We start from the raw sequence: 15,970 nt of genomic DNA, 5'->3' as shown, positions 1-15,970 counted from the left end.
TTGGTTTTCAAAGGTCCTTTTGATTTGGATGACCAAATTTAGATACCTGGAAGGCACTGCAGCTATAGATACACTTGAGGAATCTCATTGTGCTTCCCGGAATAGTTCTAAAAAAAATAAGAATTTCTCTGACTGACTTTTCTTACTGTCCCACTAATTTACTCTGGTCCTGAAAACCTTTTAACAGTGACCAAAGTCACTTTTTTGGAAGGTTTTTTTCTTTTATGTTACCTTAATTGCTGAACATAAATCTTGGCCACTCTGTCAACCTCTAGTTTCTCAGATTTGTAGCATTCCTATTCCTGAACTAGGATTTAAATTTAGTTTAGTCTCTTGCCACAAGAATCAACCTTTAACAGATAAATTGACAAAGAAATTGACAATTAAGAGATGCAAGTTATGCCATGCTTTTTTGTTAAGTGTTTGAATTTCACGAAATAGGAGCATGTTGTCAAATATATAAGATATACACACATGGAATGTGATAGTCTGAAAAGTCTACAAAGAGATTCTAAAGAGTCTTCTACTTATACTCCCAAAAATCAATAATCTGCAGAAACAATGTGGTCTGTAATCCATTACACTGAAAGCTCTGGAGAGCAATAGGAGCCACATGGAACAGAGCCATATGTATTTAAATTGAATGCCTTATAAAATTAGATGAATAAATGTCTTGGAATAACACACACACTTTTGTAAATATACAGGTTGCACCAGGCTGGCACGTTAAAAATAAGAAAACAAGAAGCTGGAAGAGTTGCTATTACCAGGAAGATCTGAACCAATGGACTGTATGGATATAGATATGTTTGAAGGCATCTGCTCTTCCCGTTACAAGGTAAGGCACAAAAGGATTTCTCTGCTCGTTTGCTTCTCTTCAGTGCAGTGCAGCTCTCTTTTGTGGCACTGCCCAAGTTGGTGATGGAGGTGTTCTCCAAAGCTTGTTCAGTCTAACTGTGGCCAGTTATTAATTACAGTGTATAAATGGATGATATGCACACCTCAAAAGGCCTCAGATTCCAAAAGCAAATGATAAATGTGGATCCTTGGAGCCTGTAAAATTCAACATTTTGTTAAGTGAAGTATCTGTTTAGATAGCTCTACAGGTTGTCTATTTTTAGTATGTGCTAATAGAAGACCTTCCAACTCACCTAAGATGTCTTTTTTTTTTTAATATGCTTGTTAATTGCCGTACATTGAAGTAGACTTGAAACCTGTATTTAATGTGACAGCTAGTCACGAGAAAAAGTCTCTAAACTGGATATCAGAAATTATCTCTAACTGGAGATGCAAGTTATGCCATTTTCTTTGTACAGTTTTAGTGTTCTTTCACTTTCAGGATTGTTATATGGTTTGTTTACAAAATGTGCTGCATTTTCCTTTTTTTTTCTGTCAGTAAAAATAATTACTTTTTGGTTTAAGCTGTAAGATGGTGGAGATCTTAATACATTTTCTGGGCATCTTTTACCTGATGGCTGGGTATACTGTCACTTGTTCTGAATGTTTCTTTTACTGAGTTGTTTTCAGGGAAGGTACAAAACAGATTTTCAAGAAGTTACTTGAAACTGTAGAAATACTTGAGAAATACATGAACTGATTTTAAAGTAAAATTTCTCATTTTCAAGATGATGTAGTTCTGCATGGCTGGGGAATGGCTATGTGGGACTTCTTTGTATTTTTTAATAATTCTGATCAACGCAAGTTTGCTACAGAGCAAATGCAAAAACATACCAGCTCTATGTTACCCAGAGGCTCAAATCAGGCAGCTGTGCAGTTGCAAAAAGAGGCTGTTACAACTGGAACTTAACTGGTGTCTGCTTTAACCCAGAGAAGCTAAAGAGAGGACTTCCAGCTGAAGTCAGCATGACACTTCATTCCTCCATTTTCACCAGTCAGTGAAAATGATAAGGAAACAATCTTGTACAAGTGCACTACCGTTGCTTCTATTCTGAATGGGAATGCTGACCACCAGTGTTATCAGTCTGCCATTTTCACAAGCATGAGACAACCACTCTTATTCTTCTTTTGTGGAAGAAATAAAATGAAGAGATCCTAAGCTGGGGAATGTAACAGACCATGGCACTGCAGAAATAGAAAGGACTCCCTGGTATGCTGAAATAGCAGGAATGAAATGTGTGAAGTATTCAGAAAATACAAAGATAAGCAATAGCAAATACAACTTACTAGGAAAAACACGTTCAAACCCTTGAGTACTTGGAACATTCCAGTAATTTTCCATAATTGTTGTTATGAAGGAATGTACATAGAATCTGTATTGCCACCAGTTATGGCCAGCTTCCACAAGTGTAAGTACCTACCTGGTCTGTGCTTTCTTGTTTGAACACTTTTAAGAAAGGTGTTTACCGGGGGGAGGGGAATGCCAGCTTTGGTTCTGCATATGTGAGATCACAATACCTTTTCCTGCTGCCACCTTGCCTCCTTTAATCACATCCTCCTCTGAACTGGAGCTTCTGAGTTTGTGCTTCTTGGCCTGGCAGGGAGCCCAGCCTTGGACCAGGGCCTCTGGCTGTTGCGTGGCAAGTAATCCTTCCAAATAGGATTTGCATTCTTGCAGCAGCCATTCTGGGGATAGAGAATGAATACATGGAGGCAAATTCTGCTTACACAGACATAGCTCAAGCCCAGCCATTCAGAACACAAGTTGATGACAGACAGAGTTGCACAAAAATTGAGTACTTTCTGAAAAGAACTGGTACTAGTGGCTAAGAAAAATGTTCAGGGTCAGAGTGTTCTGCAGTGTCTTAGTTAACTGGATTTATAGGCACTGCTTCACAGCAGAAATGTTGTTAGAGCCCCAGAGTTGCTTTGTTAGTTTTCATTTGCCAAAGGCTTTTGTCCCTGCGGAGTTGCTGTGTGGAAATTTGAGCTTGCAACCCAGCTACTTCTGTGTATGGTCTTGGTCTTCATTTAAAACTTCATTGCTCTTTCAGTGTAGTGCTGTCTCTGCTTTAAAGCACCTGAGATGGTCTACTATAGTGACTCTTGTATTTGGGATGGTAGCCTGAGACTGCAGGGTAGCATAAATAACTGGAGGTAATAGTGGCTTAAATCAAAGCCAGACTCTGAATCACTGAGCTTTTATATTGCGTTTTATTTATGGGTATGATTCTTGATAGCCTTCTGGGTGTGTTTACCTTTCTGTGGCTGAGAAATGATTGAAACACCAAACAAAGCTTAGGAAGTGAAGGAACAAGCTACCTTCTGGTTTATACCCAACACAGTTATTCTGATATTAACAGAAGCTATGTGAGTTTCAGTTAATATTTTTCAGCAATCTGAGTTTTAAATGAAAGCCTTAAGAAGAAGCACCTGAAGACCTCTGGGAAATCATGGATTAGAAAAGTTCAAAACTGAATAAAAATTTCCTTCAACTTATCCAAATGTTTTTTAGCTCATGTTTAGTTGTATGTGGGGTTTTTGGTTTTTGTTTTTGTTTTTGTTTTTTTTTTTCTTTTTCTTTTTCTTACTTTCACTGCAGAACATAGGGATGTGTTTTTTTTGCTTTTTCCTGTATTGAAGCACTGGTAATTTATAATTGAAACATTTATTTTCAAGCTGAAATCAAAATGAGTTGATTTTGCTAGAAGTTCACAGTTCAGTGGAAGATTTCCTTATAGATAAGTAAATAAATTTATTTTGCTTATGACTTAGTTCTGTCTTTCTCATAACTGGTGCATTATTCACTTTTCTAGTAGTGCTAAGGGACCCCAGGCCTTGATGAGGCCTCAGTTGTGCGATGTACTGTGCTGGGTCCCCACATAAATTGCAAATGCATCCTTCTGCAAAGAACATATGATCAAAGAGGCAAAAAAGATTAGATGGGTATGACCCAGTGGCACAGGGACAGTGAGACATTTTTCATCAGCATGGGTAAGCAGCAGCTTCAAGAACCTGCAGGCAGCCATTTACATACACAACTCTACAGCCTTGAGGTGACTGGGTGCTGAGGTGGTAGAGAATCAAAGCGTTTCATCCATGCAAGTGGGGAAGGATCTGAAGAATTGCCCATCCCATCACTATAGTACTCCTTCTACACTGTTTTGATTTGAATAAGAGCAGTTTGATTTAAATCCACTTGGAAGTGAGAGCAGCTTCTTGGCAGTGGGGGGAAGCCTTTTCCTTTTGGAAGTGAATGTGACGCACAGCTCGCCTGTCCTGCTGTGTAATTTGTCCTGACATTTGCTGGCACAGTAAGTTCTTACTAACTGCAGTGACACTTGCCCTGTGTGACATAATTCGGAAGACTTTTTTATAATACTTCCACTTGAACTGAAAGCAGCCAAACTGTCTTTTCTAATTTCAGCTCTCTTGATCCCTTGTCCCCGATGATAAGTTCTGCTTTGCAGTGTTTCCCAGCAGTGCCTGAGACAGCAGCTAGCAATCCAAGGTTTCTCCCCTGTCGCTACTCAAGAGCATGCTAGAAGTCATTGATCCTTTATGAGCTAAATCCTGAAGGAGTTAGCTTCAGAAGTTAGCCCTCCTAAAGCAGACATTAAGATATAGAAGTAACAACAGAGCCACCTAGTAATAAGATGTTTGTTCTTGCCTCTATTTATTACTACTAACATTGGATGCTAGTCACAGAAGATTATATTCAAAACCCATCAAAAGGAAAAGGTTATGAAGCAAGATCAGAGTCTAAACAATCAAAAAGAATGCATTTCTTCTAGTTTTGATGTGGGAATTTTTACAACTTTATTTTTAATTTGTTTCTGCAAGGAGAGTATTCAGTATTCATCAGTAAAGAATACCTAAACACTTGTTGCTACTTAGTCATCTATTCAAGCAGCATGTGAGATGTGGCAATTATTTCTTGATGACTAGATGAAAAATACAGTTGTTTTGATAACATTTCATTCACATTGATGCCACTGAATGTGCATAATTCACTCCACTTGATGATTTGGCCCTGACAAATTTGATTACTAACAGAAAACAATAACATATCTTTTGGGGTGGTAGGAGACTACCATGTATAGAGGGGGTGAAAAGTTCTGTGGGTGCAGTTAATTGCTGTCAAGTGTGGTAGGGAATTCACCAGTAAGTGGAGGAAGTTTGGGAGTATGACCTCTTGTTCAATATCTAGTATGAAAGTAAATTGGTATACTGTGTAAAATTAGAGTGGGAAATCTGATAAAAGGATAAACTTGCTATGATACTCATCTAAGAGGGTCCATCAGTACTGGCAAAAAGAAAGAAGCAGGAACCTGGTCATGCAGGATGTGTAGTGCTTCCTCTGGTTTCTCATCAAACATAGAAATGAAAACTGGGATACTTTTAGGTGTCTACTTGTTTAGCCTCAGGGTCATCACAACCCATAAGGAGCCTTAGTTTTGAGGACAACCTCGTATCAGCTATGTGGGGTGGGGAAATGCCCTTATCCCACCACCTCCCCCCTCCCCCTCATACAGATGGCCACTGAGATTAGCCCAGGATCACGCAAAGCAGAGATCTAAATTCCACTTCTAAAACTAAGCACCAGACCTGGCTATTCACTCAATGCTCTTACATCCGTGGGCTGATCTTTCTGCAGAATGAGTGGGCCTATCCTCAGTTAGAATAAGGATCAGTCTGTTAAATTTCAGCTGTGCATTTCTAGGTCATATTTAAAGTGAGTAAAAAGGTCACACTTGAGTTCAACTATTTGCTCTTCAGGAAGAGAACCAAAAATAGTAAATGGAATACAGAGAACTACAGAAATTCAAGGGAGACTCAGTTTTGGAATTCAGCTTCTTACAAGAAGGAGGCCAAACTGAACTTTTAAACTAATCTGTCTGCAAAGGTGAGGTTGCAGCTGAGACAGCATCATTTTGTTGTGCTAAAGAGGTCCCTGTAAATGAAGATCCTCATACAGGAAGTTAAGTCAGTACAGAAAATGTATACAATATGAATGGTGTACTTGTTTTTGTATCTGTGGTATTAATTACATGTTAAATTACTAAAAGTGGATTTTTAAAGCTCTACTGGTGATATAACCTTTTTTGTTTCTGGTTTTGTTGGGGTCTTTTTGTTTTTTTGGGTTTTTTTCTACTTACATGCATGTGCTAATTGCTTAGATTTAGTTAGTTGTAAAACTGCTTAAGAGCCAGCCTTTGTAAAAGCAAATGCAAAGTAACATTCTTTTAAAAAAACTGTCATTCGGCATTTAGCAGCAGTTCAGCAGTTCTGCCTTTTGTGCTGAATCTTTTTTTTCCCACACAATTCTCCAGAAGAACTTTCAAAGTTAAGAATGACTTCAGAGTCACCTTGATCTATTCTTCTTTCTGATTTGGTCTGTTAGCTGCTCTTGTGATAAAGATAACTGTTCACCAAAAATGGTGAAATGTAAAATCTTATTCTCAGAGTTTTTCTTTAAATTGAAGGGTGTTTTACCTTTCACAATAGATATTTTAATTTGCAGTTGTTGCTTTCCCTTTTGAGATGCCTTCTTCATGCCTTTGAGAAGAATCTCTCAACATGATGTTGTCTTAGTCAGACATTGTTTACTTTATTTCCTGACTCTACCATAAAACCTAATAGCTTTCAGAATGGAAGTTGTCAGGTACCAAGTGGCAGGAACCCTCACACTATTATTCTACACTTTTTTTGGCAATTTAATAATACTGTATTCTTCAGTTTTCTGTTTCTTAGTAGTAATTGACATCTTTCTTCATCTTTCATGAAGGTAGGACCTTGATATTCCCCTTTTGGAGAGTGTGACATCTTCCATTCTTCCCCTTAGGCTCTTGAAATTCTTCCTTCATCTTATTGCACCTTTCCAGGTTAATTTTAGTTGTCTGCTTACGGGTGATCAGTCTTGTTATCCAGCTTTACACTAAGTGGGATCTTCTTTGTGTTTCCCTCCTGGGACTGTCTCATCCTTGAACTTTTGCTCTGTGGAAAAGTAGAAATATTCTGCTTCTCAGCCACACCAAAAAATCAAACACATTTTCATGCTAGTAGGTAGCTTTTGTTTGTCTTATCTAATTTCATATCAAATAGATTTACATGGTGTCTCAACTTGCAAGGAAATCATGCTAGCATGCCTATAATCTTGTGCTAAACTTATTAGGCATCATCCCTCACTCTTGCAGCATCAATTATGTGTATATATATGAAAATCATGCTTTGTGCTCTTCACACACTCGTGTATAACTTTCCAATGAATTTCCATTGGGTATCTCCTAAGAGTTTCCAGTCTTGTTCCATGCAGATTCTTTGCTAATTTAAAGTGTCTGCTCCCATGATTCAAGTTGAAGGACACTTGACTTTCAGACTTGGAGGAGTGAAGGAAATTCAGAACTTGTTAAAGAAATTTTGGCAAGAAATAGAGGTGGTAATTTTCAATAACTCATACAACAATAGGTTAAGAAATCCTAACGCCTGATTTCTCTCTGATATAAGTGATACCACATATTTTAAAGTAACCTCAGAAATAAAAGACCAAAATAGAGGAGTGATATACTACGCATATGGTAGATCAGAGCAAAGCAGTCCTAATGAAATAGCCCTTCTTTCTCCCTTCACATAAGCAACTGCTGAGAAAGAAGTGTTGTGATTTTCTCCTGCACAAGTAGAAAAAGCACAGGAAGGTGACGTGATGAAACCTGTAAGGGACATGCTCCTTAAAAAATTCCCTAGTGTATGAAGACTCTCTATGCTGATCAGAAAAACTGTCCAGGTATAGAAGAAGCCATTATACCTATTTTCCTGAAGATCTTTCCCCTCAAAACTGCAAAAAATAAGGTGTGCCTCTGTTTCAGTGGAGCAAAGAGAAATGTGGGAAAATGTGTTTTAAATAAATATAATTTGTATATAAATTCGTGTTTGTATCAAAGATCCATTGTAATTCTTCATAGTGAAAGGAATAACTGCAGATGAAGAGAATGGTTCTGCTGCTTCTGTCAAGTTTCCTGTGTAGCAAACTAGTAAATGAACAAATTTAAAAAGCTCTTAGAATCTTAAAAAACCTAAACACAGATTGTTGCTCAGTGTAATTATTGGAAGGGCTAGACAGCTAGGCTTCACTGATTTAAGGCTACTATTAGAACCTATCCCCATATGTATAAAATACAATAATTTTAGACAAAATGGTGTATTTACCATGGAATGTGTGGTGTTGCAGCCCAGAGATATGTTTGGGAAATGTTTTGAGATTTGTAGATGAAAATTGTTATATAGGAAATATGCAAACTATTAGAATTTGAAAGGGGTAAAGGTTTATATCTACCATTGAATAATTGGCTACTTCCCAAAATATGTGTTTAGTTTTCAAGAACCATAGTGTACAGAGTTAGAATTAGGTTTGGATACTAGGCTGCCAGCAGTGACTTTATCTTACATTTTAGGTATCTGCAACTAATAGTACAAAACCAGTCTAGCACTCAGTCTGATAGCACAGCCGTTGAGGGTTGGTGCCGAGGCGGGAGCTTGGGAGAAAGAGCTGGGGAAGGTGTTGAGGGGGTGGGAAGATTTTCACGCTCTGCACAAGTAACATAAGCTCTGTGTTCAATCTAATATCCTGAAATCTGACATGGATAGCTATCCTCGGGGGATATTCATAGGCTAGTTGTAAGTTTTTATGTGAGGAGAGAATTCACTGAAACATTGCAGGATGGTAGCTGTGAAAATTTTTCCACAGACTTTTTTCAATGCTTTTTATCTCCAGTTTAACCTCATGTTGTGCTGAATTGCCTTAATTTTCCCTGTCTCATATGAAATACATTAGTTGGTTGTGACAAATACTCAGATCTATTGCAACAATGGGATCATTCGCTGTTTTTCTTCAAAATTCCGCTATTAGTGCTCTGCAGCTGTGGCATGCTACCTTGAGGTGATGTAGTGACCTAGTCTCAGGCTTTCAAAGTGTTTTGTGTTCATTAATTAAACTTCACAATACCCTTCTGAGGCACTATCTGACTTGTGTTAGGCAGCGCTCTGTGAGTAGTTATACTGTAATTAGTACAGCTGTTTATGAGTGGAAGTATGGTGTTGGGTAAAATCATGGAAGCTAGCTCTGTCAGATGTCATATATCCTCCTCCCAAGTTCTTAATACTATGATAACAGGAATGCCAGAAGTAGAAATCATGGGTCTCAGCTCCTGGGAGAGTGATTTCATCGCTGGGCAGGGTTTCCTTCCTTAGGACCTTCTGTGTATTTGCCTTAACCCACCTTCTTTCTACCTTAGTTGCAGAGAAACAGTCTGGCACTAAATCAAATTTTAAGTGAAGGGTAGTTCCAATTATACATCTCTTCCATAGGGCACTGGTACTGTCTTTCTTCTTAAGTTAGATATACAAGGAATCAGACTGAACTACTTGCTGTGTAATTGACAGTGCATGAAAATTGACAACATTCAGGCACCTTTTTTGAATAGAATGCCCTTACTGATGTGCAAGCCAATTTAGTTCTGTTGGTTTAGTTTGTTGAAAAGCAACCAAAACATAACCACCATTTTTTGTTTCTCTCATATCCCTGTGTCACAACCCCCAATTTAAAAGCTAAGATTCTCATTCTTTAGAGAGGCTCCACCTTAATATTATTTGTATTATCATGTGAAGTATAATAATTTTTGCATTATAACTGCTGCAAAACTTGCAAAATGTGATCACCAAAGGACTGCTAAAGCTGATTTCTTATCGCTGGAGCTTACCATCTGTAGCTGACAGCTGGATATACATGTAACTTGATAAAGGTCAGAAGTAATCCACCGCTTCGCATTCTGGCACTGCAGACCCTTTCTAAATACAGTAACTAGCTGCAGAGGTAGGTTCTGTTCAGATCTCCATCATACAGTGTGATGAGAAAAGTAGCTAATGAAAGCTTAGTTTTTTTTGTTTTGAGAGGGCTTGCCTTCTGATTTGCTGCAACATCGCCATCATCCAAAGTAACATGCTGATTACTCCAAAATAACACACTGACCACAAATATTGTTCAGTAACAGAAAAATTAACTGATACAATACTGCTGTGTGGGTAGGGGCAAGAACTGTCACAGAGATACAGGATCTATGCGTGTTTGTTCATTGGTTTTTGGGACCTGTCCTATAGCTGAATTTATTTGCCCTGTTTGCTTCCGTATTTTGAAGCGTGGTTTATTTATTTTTAAGTTGCCATTTGTTTGGGGCTTTGTTTGTGTTTTTTTGTTTGTGGTTTTTGTTTGTTTGTTTGTTTTTGGATTTTTTGTCTTTGACTGGTGTTGGAGGTATCACCTCAAGGGAATCTGCAGGGGCATTTTCTCCTATTTATGCAGCATTTTCTACTGGAAGGATAATCTGGTCCCTACTTAGTATGAGGCAATCTTCAGTAATTTGTTTCTCTGTCTTGGCTGCAGAAGACAGACTACATCACATATATTTTTGAAAAAGCATGAGAGATCTCTAAGTGAAATTAAAAGTAAACTTTCTATTGACTTAATGGTTGAAATTGTGTTCGGTGTTTTTGTGCAGTTGTTTTCAATGATTTGGACAGGACTGATCACTGGAGAATGACAAAGATTTAATAGAAAGAAAATAGGGTTAATTAGAAACTGTGGGGTCTTGCAGTGACCTTGGAGATCACTGAAGTAGGCATGACTTGTTGGACATGATACTGCTTTCTTGTCTCCAAAACAGTGGTAACCCAAAGTGTGGACAAGGTTGTTGTAAAATGCACTTATCCAGAAGGTGTCATTCATCAAGATAAAGCAACTTTTTTTGTTTTTGTTTTGGAACTATTTAAATAAACATGAATCAGATAATTCCTCTTCTATTTACTCATGAGTTAATGTGAGAGATTCTGGTCCTGTGCTATTAATGATCATATTTTTACTTGCAATGTTTCTGTGCAGTGTCTTTAGTTGGAATGCTTCTCTCAGAGGTTATATTATTTTTATTTTGCCCAAAGTCAGAATTTCTTCTGTTGTTTTTGCAGTACAACAGAATTGTTATGCTTCCATGTTTTTATAGTCTTCTGAAAAACTCTGTCCTTTGATTTCAGCATCACTTCTGTGTATTTAAAAGGCTGATGCAATATAGTCTCTTTCAGATCAGAAAAATCAGTTAACACTCCAGCATGTTCAGGATGAATGATAAGTACCAGTTCGTCCTCTCCACAGCTTTTATGTCTACTCCTTTGCCTTCATGGGAAGGAAAAATTCAACTATTAATATTTTTATTCTCCTTTATTCAGTGAAGATACAATTCAAAATGTAATAGCTAACTGCAGAGTGCCATAGACATGTGATAAGATAATAAATTACCTTAAAAACCAGACAACTTTCTGTTACTTATTCTTGATTCAGGACCATGTAATTTCACAGCTATGTACTTAAGCCAGTGTCCTTTCAGATACTCTCTCACATTTATTGTAGTAGGTCGGTTTTGGCCAGTTCACTATTTGGTATGAACAGAAGTACTAGAATCAGGTTTCAAAATAACTTATCTGTTCTGATCTGTGCAATGAAATACCAGTAGTTTCAGAGCTTTTTTTTTAATTAATATTTACAGTGTATTTATACTGTCTTTCAAGTCATATAATTCAACAGCAGATGATGAAAAAGATGATAGATAACTTGACTCATTGCCATGCCAAAGCAGGATTGTTCCTGGTGTCATATTTTCCATTGCATTGCCTATTACCCTTTTTGGTAACTTCAAGGACAGATTGCCCATAATTTCTTCCTTCTCTCTTGGTAAGGTTCAGGTTCCTACATGAGTTTCAGTAAGAGGCTCATTCTTTATTTCAGGAAGCAGTTCATCAACGTAGAATGACATTGGCTGAGTTGATCAAGATGAACCTATGTATTTCGTGTAATAATGGAGCAGTTTATAAACCTTAATGGCTGAGCAGTGAAATTGGAAAAGAAAGAATATGACCCCTTGACTTTTAAGGGCCAGAAAAGGTAGAGGTGTTTCTGCTTGAAGGTCAGTCGTGTAACCATGCAACTGTCTCTTGCTGCAGGAGAGCACAACCAGCCAAGTGGGTAAGTGTACACCTACACCACATGCCATTTAAACTAACAGAGCTTATAAAAGGAAAAGATGCACTTTGCTGGAAGACTTCTGCCTCAAGTCAGCACAACTTCCTAACTCAAGTTCTCACTCTTTATCCCTTTTATAGCTACACAGAGTCTTTTCAGGTGGTTTATTAAGTGATCGTTTTAAGGGCTTGGCAGTAAACACTGGGCTTTTTCTTCCAATCTCCTGGGAAAACTCAGTGGTAGGTAGGTTGTCAGCCAGGAAAAATTGGGGATTCAGTCCCTTTTTAGAGAAGTGGCAGTGTTCTGTAACCAGAATTACTAACCTTCTCATAAGCTGGAGAGAGAGGCTGATCTGTAGTATGAGTCTTTTCCCATTTTATAATTCTTAATCTACATGAAAGAATTGGCAGTCCAGCCTACTCATATAAAGTCATCTTAACCCAGGTAAAACTTTCTATTTCTCCTCTCTTCTTTTCTGCAGTCTACCAGACTTACTCCTCAAGTAAACCTTTAATTGTATTTAAAGGATTACTTTTATAAAGTTTCCTTTACATTCTCAAAATTACTCTCGATTTCTTCCACAAATAATTTCTAGCATGTGTTTCAAGTGAGCTCTTTCTTCAAGTGGAAAGTTTTTGTACTCTCTTCTCTTATTTAATAAAGGAAAACATATTGAAGGAGTTATAAAACTTGAGGCTCTGTAGCTCTTATTGTCACTTAAACTGGCTGCCACAAGTGATGACTGAAGTATGTACAATCCAGCATTTATCTTGCTTGATTAGCAGATTCATCCTGAATTTTGTTCCTCCTGACCCTATAGAAGTGAAGCTGCTTGCCCATCCTTTTCAATTCTGGCAACCTAATTACCTCAGTAGAATTAAAAACAAATAAACTAAAAAAAAGGCAAATGGTTTATCCTTGGTTTTGAAACCAGATGCTAGATATTCAGTCCCATTTGTTGTCATCATTAAGGATTGTGCTGACAAAAGCACTTTATTCATGAAAAAAGAAGATGAAGGGGAAAGGGGAAGGCAAAATAAATAGGACTGAGGGATGTGTGTGTGGCTTGGTAGACTTAGCAAGTGGAGAGGGTGGGGTCAGAGTTCCCAGCTTCACATCTGATTGACTGATTTTCTTGGTTTAACTGATTTGCTCTGTGACTCAAAGTACCTTTGCTCTTCAGTATGCCCATCCATAAGAAGGTTATGTTACCTGATTTAAAAAGGGTTCTGCAGATTATTTGTAAAATGCTTTGGGAAACTTGAATGAAAAGATTTCTATGTAGATAGGTACAGATGTAGAAATAAATGTAGACATGCATCTGAGCCTAGTGCTGTTTCAGAGCACAGCATTACTGCCACCATGGAAAGGATGAAATCCCCTGGGAACTGTTAAGTAATTCCTCAAGTATTTTCATACATTTACTATATGTTACTTTGGCTTGGCAACAAATGTGGGGTCATATGCAGCTTAGTACATGGAAAGAGGGAGAAGTGTGGGGAGAAATGATCATTTGTTGAGGTTTTTTAATTCCTTTTGTGCTCTTGCCCTGTCATTAGAACCAAAATCCATTCTGTCTCTCCTCCGGAGCCCTAGCTATTTACTCAGTGTTAAGCCACTGGCATTTTAAAATGAAAGAATTTCTATACCCAGAAATTACATCCTGAGGGAAAATAGAAGGCTTTTTCAAGCATGCTGTTCCTTGAAGGTAAGCACTGGGTAGATGGTTCACTGGTCAGCTTTAGGATGTCAGGTTTTAGAGGATTATAGCAGCTCTTCTCTGAACACTTGCTTCTCCTATGGCTCATCAGTTCCATTTGCAAATCACTCAATTTTTAAACTATTTAATGACTCTGTCTTAAAAACTATTAAGTGATCGGGAAAAAATAACACCAACCTGCTCTTCCACAGCACTATAGGATTCATGCCCCTTGCTTTGTGTCTTGTGTGTTTTTCCTTTAGATTCCTTTTCCTTCTCTTTCCTCAATTTCAACTGTCCCTGTGGCAGTAGTGTTCAGATGGGGTAGAAGGCAAGAAGGGAACTAATTCCCTCAAATAGTTTTTGCTACACCATTGACAGAGAAGCCTATTGGTGTGTGCCAGCAGGGAGGCAGGAAAGAGGTAACAAGGCATGAAGGGAAAGCTAAAAAGCCATGAAGATACAAGGGAGCAGTGTTTGTCAGAGAAAGATAAGTAATGTTGTCAAAGTAATATGCAGTAAAAGGAAGACAGCTGGGGACCTAAGGCAAAGGTGGGCAGAACTTGAAAGTGGACTGAACATCAGCCTTCCCAGATAGAGCCTTCTCTCTGCTGAATGGCCCATGGTGAGCTGCTGACTACTGGGGAAAAACCTTTGGCCTCTTCACACTGAGCTAAAAGACCCAGGTTTCTAGATCAAAAAACACTCAGAACTCTTAAGTACTTTGCTTCATGTTTGTTCTTGGATATTCAGGATGGAGCTACAAGGTGTCCTATGCCATTAGTCCATGGGTACAAATTGAAAGAGAAGAAATTTAGGTTAGATATTAGGAAGAAATTCTTTACTGTGAGGGTGGTGAGACGTTGGAACAGGTTGCCCAGGCAGGTTGTGAATGCCCCAACCCTGGGAGTGTTCAAGGTCAGGTTGGATAAGGCCTTGAGCAACCTGGTCTAGTGGGAGGTGCCCCTGACCGTGGTAGGAGGGGATTGAGACTAGATGATCTTAAAGGTCTCTTCCAATCCCCTAATTCTCTGATTTTGTGATTAGGCCATGTGGCAAGGGAGAAGCTACAGTGTTAGAAGGTATTCATTTCGCCTAGCCAGTGTGGCTGCATCAACACTAATAAATTAAAGTGGCTAGCATGCTTAGAGTCACCCCCAGGCCCTGAGCACAGCTAGATACATGCAGCTCATCCCTATATAATGAAAATTTTTTTTAGTATGTAAACTGCTTGCTTGGGGTGGTATTTGTATGTTGCTAACTCCCAAAGTTTGTCTGGGAATTGTCAAAACCAGGACAGTGACCCTTTGAATAATTTTAAAGCCTTGATAATTGCACGGTAAGATATACAAGTATCCCCAGAAATGCCAAGGTAGTGGATAGAATTCAAAAAAAGTTTATTTAGAAGGCCAGAACACAAAAACCCACAGTGTGGTTTGCACACTGGGCCTCAGGGAGCAAACAGCAAGTTCCCACCCCTTCAGGGCCCTTTTTATCCTCTCTGTTTCTCCCCCGCCTTCCCAAGGCCTCAGTATGTGCCTTTTAGGGCTATATCTCTCTTCTCAGTACCAGAGAGCAAGGCTGAGCCCTTCCCTTCTGTGTGCAGGGCGGGGGAGAGGGGAAGACATTGAAACTGCCTTTGAGAAAGAGTAACCATTTAGGCAGAAAGCCTTCCTAGTGAAAACCAAGTTCTAACTTTCTGTTACAAATTCTTCCAGAAATAGCTATTCCTACATGATTGATATCTGGTGTTCAGGGTGCAACAGGTTGGCTTCTCTGAAGGGTATGGAAAGGGTTGGAAAGAGGACATTGCAATGATAATGAAAGGTTTAGACTTGGGCAGTGAGGGTGCACAGTGAGACACATTGATCTTGACAGTTCTTGACACCCAAAGTATTTTGGATTGACTTTACCCCACCTTCAGGAACCAAGAGAATGTTTTGAACAAATTTTGCTTCTGAATGTCTGCAGTTTGTTTGAGCATGAGGAGTCAGTTGGTAAAGTGAACAGGGACAGGTTTCAAGTTTCCCACAGAACTGCTTCAGTTTTTCACAACTCTCTGCACGAGGAAAACAAGATTATTAGGACTATATTCCATGAAGACCAGCCATAAAACAAGGCTTAGAAGAGGCACTTTTCTGTTGACTGCACAAGGAATTGCACTTGGCAATACCATTATGCGAATGTGATCTTAATGCCTGTTTGCAGCAATGCTGTTAGCAGACTTAAACTATGGTTTATTTCGAACTAAAGTCTTACTTAGGAATGAGTAATTTTTACACGAGAATGATTTATTTATTTATTTGAAATCA

The 15,970-nt window shown here is 38.5% G+C and overlaps 1 protein-coding gene across 2 annotated transcripts in view; it reads left to right on the top strand.

Moving 5' to 3' along the window:
• The window catches only part of TMEM108 (transmembrane protein 108), a 161,198-nt gene that overhangs the window by 7,619 nt on the left and 137,609 nt on the right, over positions 1 to 15,970 (top strand). The window contains exon 2 of one of the 2 annotated variants that reach the window (XM_051789116.1): positions 708 to 838. The gene's annotated coding sequence lies outside the window, so the exon portion shown is untranslated. Of the gene's footprint in view, positions 1 to 707; positions 839 to 15,970 lie in introns of those variants that run through there. The other variant, XM_051789117.1, reaches the window with a different exon arrangement.

This window comes from Manacus candei, unplaced genomic scaffold (assembly GCF_025592945.1).
Source record: "Manacus candei isolate 608988 ecotype Guabito, Panama unplaced genomic scaffold, ASM2559294v1 h1tg000026l, whole genome shotgun sequence".
NCBI classification, from domain to species: domain Eukaryota; kingdom Metazoa; phylum Chordata; class Aves; order Passeriformes; family Pipridae; genus Manacus; species Manacus candei.
This window is presented reverse-complemented; position numbering and strand designations above follow the sequence as displayed.